Here is a 15,524-nt window from a genome sequence, read left to right as displayed (position 1 = left end):
TCTAATTTATACATGCAGATTTGACCTTTGCACAGAGCTATTGACTTTTCCACAGAAATGTATGTCTAGTAGGCATCTCAAATTAAAGACATCTGCCCCCACCAAAAAAAGGTTCTCTACTCCCAAACTCAGTCTTTCCCCACTTCCTGTTATGACGTCATTATCCATATTCTCTCAATGGCTAGACCTTGGAATTACACTTAATTCATCCTTTTCTTCTTGCTCTTTATCTACTTTGTCAGCAAGTGCTATAAAAGCTCAATTAAAAATATACTAAATTTCATCACTCATTTCAATTGCTACTGGCCTTAGCTTTAGCAATCTCTACCACACAATTAGACACCATGATCCTACTTGATTTCCTGGGTTTTATGCTAATCCCTTCTAGTTGCAGTCTCCACACAATCATCGTGATGTTTTAGAAATGTAAATGTTGCTCTTAAAAAAAAAGTACAATAGATTCCAATTTGAACAAGATTTTAACTTCTTACTGTGGCCTACATGATCCTCTACAATCTGCCTCTGTTTATCTTTCTGACCCCCTAACATCTCACCACTGTATTCTGGAAATACCTGCTTTTTTAAAATTCTTTTCCTCAAACATGTGAAACACTTTTCCCTCTGAGGACATTTACAGTTGTTTTTCCCTCTGCCTGGAATTCCATTTCCTCAGATCATCGGATGCTTGATTTTCAGTATTCAGATCTCAATTTAAATATTAACTTCTCAAAAATGCAAGCCTGTCTCAAGGGGCCTTCTCCACCCCAACCCTCTGCCACTCACTATCTCGATATGTTGTATTTTCTTATAGCATTCATCATTATTTTTTTTTTTTTTAGTTTGTATTTTTTTTCTCTTTCCCAGCTACGCTGTAAAATAAGAAAACTTGTTTGACTTGTCACCAGCAACATAGTAAGTACCTAATAAATGGTTCTTAATTAAGGAGATACACGAATTATGAATGAAAGCATTAATAAATGGGTAAACAGCCCATGTTGACCCATATTTTTATCAAAGAGTCTGTATGGTAGCAACATACATTAAAATGTTTAAAAAGTGCATAATTTCTAGATGATTGGGTTTCTCATACTAAAAATATAAAAAAAAGAAAGTAAAATTGTAATTGGATGTAATATATATTTTTTAAAAGTATATCAATATAAATAAAATTCAACTCATCAATTTTTTGCTTGATGACATGCCAAATTCTGTATGTATTTTCATCAAACATCCCATCACTCTCACTACATTCCATTAGAAGCAGTTACAGGTCCTGCCCACTCTGAAGGTGAGCAGATTACACAAGTGTCAATACCAGGAAGCAGAGTTCATGAGAGACACTAAAGTTTGCCTGCCACATTATCGGAAAATGCATATGTAAAATTAAGTTATGAAATAATAAAATCATCTGTTCTGGCAAAGTAAATTTGCTCACTTAAATTTTAAATAAATGTACCATGATTATGTTAACTTTCCCGGGTTTACCATCTATAAAACCCAAAAACCAAAGCCGTTGCTGTCAAGTTGACTCCAACTCACCGCGACCCTATAGGACAGAGTAGAACTGCTCCATAGGGCTATCCAAGGAGTGGCTGGTGGATTTGAACCGCCTACCTTTTGGGATGGTCCTGAAGGATGAGGTTGTGAAAATCATGCCTGTGCAAAAGCAGAAGCGTGCTGGCCAGTGGACCAGGTTCAAAGCACTCTTTGCCATGGAAGACTACAGCGGCCATGCCGGCCTAGGCAGTAAGTGCTTTAAGGAGGTGGCCATCGCCACTCGCGGGGCCATCATCCTGGCCAAGCTCCTCATTGTCCCCGTGCGCAAGACTACTGCGGGAACAAGATTGGGAAGCCCCATACTGTGCCCTGTAAGGTGACTGGCCCCTGTGACTCTGTACTAGTGCGCCTCATTCCCCCGCCCAGAGGCACTGGCAGAGTCTAGGCCCCCGCGCCCAAGAAGCTGCCGCTGATGTCCTGTATTGACGACTGCTACACCTCGGCCAGCGGCTGCACTGCCACCCTGGGCAACTTCACCAAGGCCACCTTCGACGCCATCTTCGAGACTACAGCTATCGCACCCCTGACCTCTGGAAAGAGACCGTGTCCACCAAGTCTCCTTACCAGGGTTCACCAACCACCTCTTAAAGACCCACACCAGAGTCTCAGTGCAAAGGACCTAGGCTCCAGCCGTGGCCACCATATAGTGGTTTCATACAAGAAAAACGAAGGGAATTAATTACGTCCAAAAAAAAAAAAAAAGGTTCAAGCTCAGGATTACACCTCCCTAAGAGATATTTCTCCCCTTTTTAGCCTCGAACTAATAGTATGCTTTTTTTTTAATCGAATGAATACTTAGAGTCATAACACTTATAAATTCCTTTTCATCATGGAGTAAGCAGATTTTAAAACCAATCAACACTTTCTCATTTGTATAACTATGATATTTAAAGACACTCTTAAGTGCAGTATTTTTTGTTCAAGTGCTTTGTCACTCAATTCGCAAATCCAGAATGCAATTAATCCACAAATCTAAGTGTTCACAGATAATTTTAGGCTTGGTTCTTAATGACCTAGAAGTAATCCGTTTACAAAAGTGCCACCAAAGTATTTTAATAAAATGATGTAATGCCACCAAGCATGGATCTGTTATATCTTGGAAACAATAGTAAAATCTCACAACTAAATCTAGCAGCCTAACTCTAAAGGATTCCAACTAGAATGGACTATACCTTCTTATGGCACATTTATGACTTTGTAATATACAATTCCTAATACAGGTTTAGTGTGTGATATGGAGCAAGAAATACCAAGAAAATAGGATCTTATAGAAAAGATATGCCACAAATGTAGAATCTCAAGACTGATTTCATCAAGTCACATATGGAAACATGTCATCTGCCTTTAAAATCATAGAACAATAGCATGATTCTTCTTTCTAGGAAATTATTATTATAACTACTATAGAGCACTGGTGGCATAATGGTTAAGCATTTGGCTGCTAACCAAAAGGTCAGCAGTTTGAATCCACCAGCAGCTCCTTGGAAACCCTAGGGCACAGTTCTACTCTATCCTACAGGGTTGCTGTGAGTTGGAATCCGTTCGATGGTAATAGTCTTCATTATTATTATTATTATAACTGGCAGGTGAATCATGCACTCATTCATGGTTGTTCTATGTTCCATGAAGTCTGATAGCCCAAATTATTCATGGCATTCTTTGATGCTGGTTTAGCTAAAAAGCAAAAGGTTGAAAGAACACAACAATCAAAAAGCCCTTTTCTCCCAGAGGCAGCTCTCCTGGGGCAAGGGGTAAGTGCCTTACCCGGACAGCGTGGAAGGCTCTGGACTATCTTGTATACCCACTCAAGCTGAGCTTTTAACCACTGTACCATTAAAAAAAAACTAGGGAGGCCAAGATGGCGGACTAGGCAGACGCTACCTCGGATCCCTCTTACAACAAAGACACGGAAAAACAAGTGAATCGATCACATACATAACAATCTACGAACCCTGAACAACAAACACAGATTTAGAGACGGAGAACGAACTAATACGGGGAAGCAGCGATTGTTTCCAGAGCCTGGAGCCAGCGTACCAGTCAGGTACGGCACAAGCACAGAGACCTGCTCCACCCCCCTGAACTAACCCTGGGAGGGGGACCAGCCGGTTCCACGGGCCGCGTGGGACGCAGCCGGTAGGAGAAGTCCCCGGGAGGCAGTGACTGGTCTTCGAGCAGAAAGAGCAGCATCCGAGCCGGGGAACCGTCCCGCAGAGATTTGGACTGGACGCAGCGGATTTTCTGGAAAAACTGGTTTCCCAGTGATGGCTCGGAGACAACAATCCATATCAAACCACTTAAAGAAGCAGACCTGGACAGCTTCTCCAACCCCCCAAACAAAAGAATCAAAACCTTTCCCAAATGAAGATACAATCTTGGAATTATCAGATACAGAATATAAAAAACTAATTTACAAAATGCTTAATGATATCACAAATGAAATTAGGATAACTGCAGAAAAAGCCAAGGAACACACTGATAAAACTGTTGAAGAACTCAAAAAGATTATTCAAGAACATACTGGAAAAATTAATAAGTTGCAAGAATCCATAGAGAGACAACATGTACAAATCCAAAAGATTAACAATAAAATAACAGAATTAGACAACGCAATAGGAAGTCAGAGGAGCAGACTCGAGCAATTAGAATGCAGACTGGGACATCTGGAGGACCAGGGAATCAACACCAACATAGCTGAAAAAAAATCAGATAAAAGAATTTAAAAAAATGAAGAAACCCTACGAATTATGTGGGACTCTATCAAGAAGGATAACCTGTGGGTGATTGGAGTCCCAGAACAGGGAGGGGGGACAGAAAACACAGAGAAAATAGGTGAAGAACTCCTGACAGAAAACTTCCCTGATATCATGAAAGACGAAAGGATAGCTATCCAAGATGCTCATCGAACCCCATTTAAGATTGATACAAAAAGAAAAACACCAAGACACATTATCATCAAACTCACCAAAACCAAAGATAAACAGAAAATTTTAAAAGCAGCCAGGGAGAAAAGAAAGGTTTCCTTCAAGGGAGAATCAATAAGAATATGTTCTGACTACTCAGCAGAAACCATGCAGGCAAGAAGGGAATGGGATGACATATACAGAACACTGAAGGAGAAAAACTGCCAGCCAAGGATCATATATCCAGCAAAACTCTCTCTGAAATATGAAGGCGAAATTAAGATATTTACAGACAAATACAAGTTTAGAGAATTTGCAAAAACCAAACCAAAGCTACAAGAAATACTAAAGGATATTGTTTGGTCAGAGAACCAATAATATCAGATATCAGCACAACACAAGGTCACAAAACGGAACGTCCTGATATCAACTCAAATAGGAAAATCACAAAAACAAACAAATTAAGATTAATTAAAAAAAAAATACACATAACAGGGAATCATGGAAGTCAATAGGTAAAAGATCACAATAATCAAAAAGAGGGACTAAATACAGGAGGCATTGAACTGCCATATGGAGAGGGATACAAGGCGATATAGAACAATACAAGTTAGGTTTTTACTTAGAAAAATAGGGGTAAATGATAAGGTAACCACAAAAAGGTATAACAACTCTATAACTCAAGATAAAAACCAAGAAAAACGTAACGACTCAACTAACATAAAGTCAACCACTATGAAAATGAGGATCTCACAATTTACTAAGAAAAATGCCTCAGCACAAAAAAGTATGTGGAAAAATGAAATTGTCAACAACACACATAAAAAGGCATCAAAATGACAGCACTAAAAACTTATTTATCTATAATTACCCTGAATGTAAATGGACTAAATGCACCAATAAAGAGACAGAGAGTCACAGACTGGATAAAGAAACACGATCCATCTATATGCTGCCTACAAGAGACACACCTTAGACTTAGAGACACAAACAAACTAAAACTCAAAGGATGGAAAAAAGTATATCAAGCAAACAATAAGCAAAAAAGAAGAGGAGTAGCAATATTAATTTCTGACAAAATAGACTTTAGACTTAAATCCACCACAAAGGATAAAGAAGGACACTATATAATGATAAAAGGGACAATTGATCAGGAAGACATAACCATATTAAATATTTACGCACCCAATGACAGGGCTGCAAGATACATAAATCAAATTTTAACAGAATTGAAAAGCGAGATAGATACCTCCACAATTATAGTAGGAGACTTCAACACACCACTTTCGGAGAAGGACAGGACATCCAGTAAGAAGCTCAACAGAGACACGGAAGATCTAATTACAACAATCAACCAACTTGACCTCATTGACTTATACAGAACTCTCCACCCAACTGCTGCAAAATATACTTTTTTTTCTAGCGCACATGGAACATTCTCTAGAATAGACCACATATTAGGTCATAAAATAAACCTTTGCAGAGTCCAAAACATCGAAATATTACAAAGCATCTTCTCAGACCACAAGGCAATAAAACTAGAGATCAATAACAGAAAAACTAGGGAAAAGAAATCAAATACTTGGAAAATGAACAATACCCTCCTGAAAAAAGACTGGGTTATAGAAGACATCAAGGAGGGAATAAGGAAATTCATAGAAAGCAACGAGAATGAAAATACTTCCTATCAAAACCTCTGGGACACAGCAAAAGCAGTGCTCAGAGGCCAATTTATATCAATGAATGCACACATACAAAAAGAAGAAAGAGCCAAAATCAGAGAACTGTCCCTACACCTTGAACAAATAGAAAGTGAGCAACAAAAGAATCCATCAGGCACCAGAAGAAAACAAATAATAAAAATTAGAGCTGAACTAAATGAATTAGAAAACAGGAAAACAATTGAAAGAATTAACAAAGCCAAAAGCTGGTTCTTTGAAAAAATTAACAAAATTGATAAACCGTTGGCTAGACTGACTAAAGAAATACAGGAAAGGAAACAAATAACCCGAATAAGAAATGAGAAGGACCACATCACAACAGAACCAAATGAAATTAAAAGAATCATTTCAGATTATTATGAAAAATTGTACTCTAACAAATTTGAAAACCTAGAAGAAATGGATGAATTCCTGGAAAAACACTACCTACCTAAACTAACACATTCAGAAGTAGAACAACTAAATAGACTCATAACAAAAAAAGAGATTGAAACGGTAATCAAAAAACTCCCAACAAAAAAAAGCCCTGGCCCGGACGGCTTCACTGCAGAGTTCTACCAAACTTTCAGAGAAGAGTTAACACCACTACTACTAAAGGTATTCCAAAGCATAGAAAATGACGGAATACTACCCAACTCATTCTATGAAGCCACCATCTCCCTGATACCAAAACCAGGTAAAGACATTACAAAAAAAGAAAATTATAGACCTATATCCCTCATGAACATTGATGCAAAAATCCTCAACAAAATTCTAGCAAATAGAATCCAACAACACATCAAAAAAATAATTCACCCTGATCAAGTGGGATTTATACCAGGTATGCAAGGCTGGTTTAATATCAGAAAAACCATTAATGTAATCCATCACATAAATAAAACAAAAGACAAAAACCACATGATCTTATCAATTGATGCAGAAAAGGCATTTGACAAAGTCCAACACCCATTCATGATAAAAGCTCTTACCAAAATAGGAATTGAAGGAAAATTCCTCAACATAATAAAGGGCATCTATGCAAAGCCAACAGCCAATATCACTCTAAACGGAGAGAACCTGAGAGCATTTCCCTTGAGAACGGGAACCAGACAAGGATGCCCTTTATCACCGCTCTTATTCAACATCGTGCTAGAAGTCTTAGCCAGGGCAATTAGGCTAGACAAAGAAATAAAAGGTATCCGGATTGGCAAGGAAGAAGTAAAGTTATCACTATTTGCAGATGACATGATTATATACACAGAAAACCCTAAGGAATCCTCCAGAAAACTACTGGAACTAATAGAAGAGTTTGGCAGAGTCTCAGGTTATAAAATAAACATACAAAACTCACTTGGATTCCTCTACATCAACAAAAAGAACACCAAAGAGGAAATAACCAAATCAATACCATTCACAGTAGCCCCTAAGAAGATAAAATACTTAGGATTAAATCTTACCAAGGATGTAAAAGACCTATACAAAGAAAACTACAAAGCTCTACTACAAGAAATTCAAAAGGACGTACTTAAGTGGAAAAACATACCCTGCTCATGGATAGGAAGACTTAACATAGTAAAAATGTCTATTCTACCAAAAGCCATCTATACATTTAACGCACTTCCGATCCAAATTCCAATGTCATATTTTAAGGGGATAGAGAAACAAATCACCAATTTCATATGGAAGGGAAAGAAGCCCCGGATAAGCAAAGCACTACTGAAAAAGAAGAAAGTGGGAGGCCTCACCTTACCTGACTTCAGAACCTATTATACAGCCACAGTAGTCAAAACAGCCTGGTATTGGTACAACAGACACATAGACCAATGGAACAGAATTGAGAACCCAGACATAGATCCATACACGTATGAGCAGCTGATATTTGACAAAGGACCAGTGTCAATTAATTGGGGAAAAGATAGCCTTTTTAACAAATGGTGCTGGCATAACTGGATATCCATTTGCAAAAAAATGAAACAGGACCCATACCTCACACCGTGCACAAAAACTAACTCCAAGTGGATCAAAGACCTAAACATAAAGACTAAAACGATAAAGATCATGGAAGAAAAAATTGGGACAACCCTAGGAGCCCTAATACAAGGTATAAACAGAATACAAAACATTACCAAAAATGATGAAGAGAAACCCGATAACTGGGAGCTCCTAAAAATCAAACACCTATGCTCATCTAAAGACTTCACCAAAAGAGTAAAAAGACCACCTACAGATTGGGAAAGAATTTTCAGCTATGACATCTCCGACCAGCGCCTGATCTCTAAAATCTACATGATTCTGTCAAAACTCAACCACAAAAAGACAAACAACCCAATCAAGAAGTGGGCAAAGGATATGAACACACATTTCACTAAAGAAGATATTCAGACAGCCAACAGATACATGAGAAAATGCTCCCGATCATTAGCCATTAGAGAAATGCAAATTAAAACTACGATGAGATTCCATCTCACACCAGCAAGGCTGGCATTAATCCAAAAAACACAAAATAATAAATGTTGGAGAGGCTGCGGAGAGATTGGAACTCTCATACACTGCTGGTGGGAATGTAAAATGGTACAACCACTTTGGAAATCTATCTGACGTTATCTTAAACAGTTAGAAATAGAACTACCATACAACCCAGAAATCCCACTCCTAGGAATATACCCTAGAGATACAAGAGCCTTCATACAAACAGATATATGCACACCCATGTTTATTGCAGCTCTGTTTACAATAGCAAAAAGTTGGAAGCAACCAAGGTGTCCATCAACGGATGAATGGGTAAATAAATTGTGGTATATTCACACAATGGAATACTACGCATCCATAAAGAACAGTGACGAATCTCTGAAACATTTCATAATATGGAGGAACCTGGAAGGCATTATGCTGAGCAAAATTAGTCAGAGGCAAAAGGACAAATATTGTATAAGACCACTATTATAAGATCTTGAGAAATAGTAAACCTGAGAAGAACACATACTTTTGTGGTTACGAGGCGGGGAGGGAGGGAGGGTGGGAGAGGGTTTTTTATTGATTAATCAGTAGATAAGAACTGCTTTAGGTGAAGGGAAAGACAACACTCAATACATGGAAGGTCAGCTCAATTGGACTGGACCAAAAGCAAAGAAGTTTCCGTGATAAAATGAATGCTTCAAAGCTCAGCGGAGCAAGCGCGGGGGTCTGGGGAACATGGTTTGCGGGGACTTCTAAGTCAATTGGCAAAATAATTCTATTATGAAATCATTCTGCATCCCATTTTGAAATGTGGCGTCTGGGGTCTTAAATGCTAACAAGCGGCCATCTAAGATGCAGCAATTGGTCTCAACCCACCTGGAGCAAAGGAAAATGAAGAACACCAAGGCCACACCACAACTAAGAGCCCAAGAGACAGAAAGGGCCACATGAACCAGAGACCTACATCATCCTGAGACCAGAAGAACTAGTTGGTGCCCGGCCGCAATCGATGACTGCCCTGACAGGGAGCACAGCAGAGGACCCCTGAGGGAGCAGGAGATCAGTGGGATGCAGACCCCAAATTCTCATAAAAAGACCAGACTTAATGGTCTGACTGAGACTGGAGGAATCCCGGCGGCCATGCTCCCCAGACCTTCTGTTGACACAGGACAGGAACCATCCCCGAAGACAACTCATCAGAAATGAAAGGGACTGGTCAGCGGGTGGGAGAGAGACGCTGATGAAGAGTGAGCTAATTATATCAGGTGGACACTTGAGATTGTGTTGGCAACTCTTGTCTGGAGGGGGGATGGGAGGATAGAGAGAGAGGGAAGCAGGCAAAATTGTCAAGAAAGGAGAGACTGAAAGGGCTGACTCAAGAGGGGGAGAGTAAGTGGGAGTAGGGAGTGAGATGTATGTAAACTTATATGTGACAGACTGAATGGATTTGTAAACGTTCACTTGAAGCTTAATAAAAGTTATTAAAAAAAAAAAAAACTAGGGAACTTTAAAAATCCGTAACCAAAGAGATGCATGAGAAGGGCATGAAACACAATGAGAAAACACTTTTAAATACATGTCAGGGAATATTAACAAATGAGGTGGAGGTGGGAGACATGAAGACATATTTATTTTATTATTATTATTTTGAGTTAAAAAAAGAGAAAAATAACTTGGCAGCTTTTTAAAAATTATATAATGCCTCTAGAAGATTTAGATCAAAAATGAATGTTAGAAATTAAAAAAAAAAGATAGGTTGAGGTAAGTGAAACAAAAGTGGAATGTATTTTAACTGGTGAAGTGGGCTGATGGGAACATAATAGTCCATTGCATTTTTCTTTTTATTTTGTGTACTTTTGAAATTTTCCATAACAGAAACCTAAAAGTAAAAAATGGATGCAAAATATTAGTGGGTACACATTTATTATTTATTTTTCTTTTGATTATGTCATATATTCTCTTCATATGTCTAGTAATTTTTTATTGAATGTTACATATTATACAATTATATGTTGGCATACTGGATCATTTAAAGAGTCTCCAGAAGATATATTCTACAAGAGCAATTTCCCATTTTTCTCTGTTGGGCAGATATTTTAAGAATCTGATCCTCTCAATCCAATCAATGCCCAAGCTTGGTTGGTGGTTAGTTACACCTTGCAAAATTAGTTTTTCCCTCTGTTCATCATTGTCCCTTGGTCTTAGATTTCCTATGCATATTTTTTTTATTTGTTTACTTCTTTTGTTCTGCTTTTGAGAGCCTTCTAAGTCTTTGTCTTTTTAGCTCTGGAAAGCCAAAATTCGGTTCTGACATTTGAAGCTTTTAGGCTCATTTAGCCTCCAACCCAACACAGACTCCAAATCTGGTCAATGTCTTGAAGAGTGACTAGCTTTGTATTTGAGTCAGTCCTTATCTTTTACTGAAATTTTATATCCTTAATATTTGAAAACTGCAGATTTCTCTTTGCCTTTCAGAATTTCTTACCTGGATCAGTAGCCTTCTTATATAGCCCCGTAACTCAGATTATGACTACTCTGTAAAACTAGCCATGCAGGAGATGCTAACATAGTCTTATGTGTCTACTTGATCGAAGAAGCTCATTCTTCACCAGTATCATTTTCTATCCCATAGTCCAGTCCAATCCCTGTCTGAAGAGTGGAGAGAACGAGTGTGCTGTCTCATTAGGGGAGAGCAATTAGGAGTATATAGCAAGTATATATAGCAAGGTGTATATATAATAATAGCAAGGTAAATATAAATTTTTGCATGAGAGACTGACTTGATTTGTAAACCTTCACTTAAAGCACAATAAAAATTAAAAAAAAAAAAAAAACTAGCCATACATTTGGATATCCTTCATTACCTAGTCCCTAGGTGGTGCAAACAGTCAACACTCTTGGCTTCTAACTGAAATGTTGGCAATTCAATCTATCCAGAGGCACCTCAGAAGACAGGCCTGGCAATCTGCTTCTGAAAGATCACAGCCTTGAAAACACTATGGAGCATATTTCTGCTCCAACACACATAGGATCTCCATGAGTCAAAACCAACTACATGGCACCTGGTTCACTTGTTGGTTGTTTTCTAAGCTGTAATTCCCCCAAAAGCATCTCTGGTTTCTCCCTCCCCCAGCAGTCCTTCTGCTTGGACGAAGCACCATCCTTAGGACACACCCAGAACTGGAAAATGTCTCCAGTGAAAAAAATGGCTGGCAAGAGTCAATTATCTTTAGGAGAGTTCTCAATTCTTTGGAATTTAGATTTTTGAAGTCTTGTTAACAATTCTCAGTCTGTTTCTCTAGATTTCCTTACTCTACCTGAACTCTAAATGTTGGGATTGGCCTGAATCTAGGCCTGGGACTTTTTCTTCTCTTGAACTCCACAGCTCTCTGGTATCCTTAAAAACATATTTTTTGTAATTTATAAATCTTTCTCTAGTTATTGCGTCTGGACTGTTGACCCCAACCTTGACCCATAAAGGCCACTCAGAAGCAGAGATCTTCTCTCCTTAGTTCTTAGTTGCTGTCAAGTAGATTCTGACTCACATCACCAAACCTCTGGGTGGGTGAATTTGAACCACCGTTTCTGTTAGTAGTGCAGCATTTAACCATTTTCACCACACAGGGACTTCTCTGTACTCCTTAGCCATTTATATGTCTTTCAGATTTTCTGTCTTTTTCTCCTTCTCTGCTAAATCCTAGGTAATTTATTCACATCTGAATTTCAGTTTACTTTGATTTTAATTTCAACATGACAATTTCAAATTAAATTTTTCCTAAAAGTTTTATTTGGTTATTTTCTTTTTTCTACTTTTTATGTAGTAACTTGCTTTTCTCATTGTTTCTATGCTTCTTTGATTAACTGATTAGTTATTTTAGACACACCTATAAAAAAAATTTTTTTTATCTCATAGATTTTTTTCAAATTATATACATATACACATTCATAGTGCTAAAAACTCAAAATAAAACTTATACCATATATATTATATTCACCCACATTTCTTAGGGAAGGTTGTAAGTAATTTTTTCTGAGGGGGAGCTTTTCACCTTTTCAAAGAAAGCTCTAGGGTTTAGATTCTTTTGGTAGGTGATGATATATAGTGCTAGTCTTTCCATTTCTATTTGCAACCGTCGATGGCCATTAAACTTCTTAAGAACTAAAAAATAATGCGAACAAGAGACTTTTCCTTTTAGATTCAAAGCTGTTTATCATCATATAGAGGGGAAAGATGACGTAAAAATACATTAAAAGACATAGAGGACCCAGGGACTATCATGGATTGAATTGTGCCCCCCAAAAAATGTGTGTCAACTTGGTTAAGCCACAATTCCCAGTATTGTGTGGTTGTCCTCCATTTTGTGATTCCAATTTTATGTTGAGAGGATTAGGGTGGGATTGTAACATCACCCTTACTCAGGTCACCTCCCTGTTCCAAGGTAAAGGGAGTTTCCCTGGGGTGTGGCCTGCTACACCTTTTATCTCTCAATAGATAAAATGAAAGGGAAACAAGCAGAAAGTTGGTGACCTCATACCAGCAAGAAAGCAGCACCAGGAGTAGAGCACATCCTCTGGACATGTGGTCCCTGCACCTGAGAAGCTCCTAGACCAGGGGAAGATTGAGGACAAGGACCTTCCTCCAGAGCCCACAGAGAGAGGAAACCTTCCCCTGGAGCCAAAGCCTTGAATATGGACTTGTAACCTACTAGACTGTGAGAAAATAAATTTCTCTTTGTTAAAGCCACCCATTTGTGGAATTTCTGTTAGGCAGCACTAGATGACTAAGACAGGGACCAATTACAAGAGTCTGGAGTTGTAGTCTGCTTTCTTAATTCTGCACTAGGGTATAGCCCCACTGGGGAAAATTTATTGTGGGCACAATGTGTAGCTGATTCTTGTTCTCCTATTGAGCGGCCACCCAGGCACTACTGACATAACTAATGAGCATTCTTATGTAGTTGTGAGTTAAGAGAGTTGGAAATATATACATATACATACACATGCAGTACATATATATGTATAATTATGTATGAATGTCTATATATAATGTATATAGCATGTATAATAATGTATATAACATATATAAAATATAATACATAACATATAATATGTATAACAAATAATGTATAATAATGTTTATAATATACTATGTACATGTAATATGGGAGCCTAGGATTATTTGGCATGGACATTTTAAGCTGAGTGTTGAAAGCAGGGAATAAGTGTCCTCTCTACTTATGCCCTCAAAACCATGGCTGAACAAGCAGCTAACAAAAACACATGCTCGTTGCTAAGTGTACAAAAGAAGACAAACTTTATTTAACCATCTTTGTAGGGGTAATATACATACTGAAGCTAGGGAGTTTATTAAATTATTATATAAAGTCTCTACATTTGAAAACTAACAGCAATATCCAAAATGAATATGCTATCAACCTGAAAGACAAAATTAATAACACTTAGATTTTGGAAATTACATTGATGTTGTTGAACATTGTATGAAAATAATTGAACTTATTTTGAATTGTTCATTGGTGAGACTAAGGTTTATTCTTGTTTTCTTTCCTTTTCAAAGAAAAGTTCACTCAGAAATCTCGTGTTGGTTAAGATAACAAATCATGAATGTGCAAAGCAAATAGATTTTATGCATATTATGAAAGTTAATTGAGCACACAATTTTGTCAGCAGTAACTTTTTGATTAACTTACGGCTCATAACTTTGCCAAGTCATTATGAACCATTAAATCTTCAATCATTCATGCAAATCAGTAGTTATACCAGCATCTTTTTCTTTTCATTGTCTAATTTTTTGCATTAGTTGCAATTGTAGGAATGTGTATATAAATAAATGTACTAATCATGGTAAGAAATGAAGTAATACACATGAAAGCAATAAGTTATTACATTCAAATTAGATCATTTGTTTATTTTACTAATAATGGGTAGATCTAACATTTTAAGCAATAAAATATTTTGATCAAGAATGAATAAAACATAAATGAAAATACTTTTATTATCTTGATTACTTGCCTTTAGCTATAACTTTGCAATGATAATCATTTTGCTCAATGACTTAAAAATTGACAGTAAGTTAAGTTTGAAATTATCTAAAGCTATGGTGTACAAATTATTCTAGCCCTCTTTTCAGAGAACCAGTTAGATTTTTCTGGAAATAAGGCATAAATCTGGTACCATAAGACAAGCGCTATCTTACAAATCAATAAAATTCTGAATTTTAAGATGATTTCTCTTCAACGTGATTAAAAATCTATTCAGAAACTCAAATGTATGTGCTGTTATCTACAGAAATCTTTGTGCATGAATCCCTTTGAGTAAACAAATATCATCTGAGATGATGAATTCCACTGATAAGTTGAGGAAAATAAGATAATATTGGCTGTATATATATAAATTGCTACTATCTTTAAATTTTTACCATCCGTCAATTTCAATTTTATTTTAGCCAAGACATTCACTTACCACCCTACATATGCTGTTATTCTTGCACTTATTGTACCCTCATTTGAGCATATTGATGACCCTGGTAGCCAGTACCCTCCTTTCTAAAACCAAAAGCATAAATTCAGGGAATTCTGATGTAAGTGATAATTGAAAGTGGAATGGCAATGACCTCATAAAAAATGACATTTTTAGAGTTGCTAATGTAAAATTCATAAGAGTAAAAAATGCTAAAAGCATAAGTATCCTGAGGAGATAGTTCTGATTGTGTGCCTAAAATGCAATTCTACCATCCTGTAATGTTGAGTGGTTATTAAACCGAATACTACATTTCCTCTGCAGCTAGAGTTTTAGATGTGAATTAAGTCCTGAGAATTAGATGTCATCTTTGGAGATTTGAAAGGTAGAAGTGGAAGGGAGGGGACATAACCAGCTTCTGCTGTTGATA

At 37.3% G+C, this 15,524-nt stretch overlaps 1 pseudogene; it reads left to right on the top strand.

Moving 5' to 3' along the window:
• Positions 1 to 1,622: 1,622 nt before the first annotated feature.
• On the top strand, positions 1,623 to 2,180 carry LOC100657142 (small ribosomal subunit protein uS5-like; annotated as a pseudogene).
• Positions 2,181 to 15,524: the final 13,344 nt, after the last annotated feature.

Source organism: Loxodonta africana, chromosome 17 (assembly GCF_030014295.1).
Source record: "Loxodonta africana isolate mLoxAfr1 chromosome 17, mLoxAfr1.hap2, whole genome shotgun sequence".
NCBI lineage: Eukaryota > Metazoa > Chordata > Mammalia > Proboscidea > Elephantidae > Loxodonta > Loxodonta africana.
This window is presented reverse-complemented; position numbering and strand designations above follow the sequence as displayed.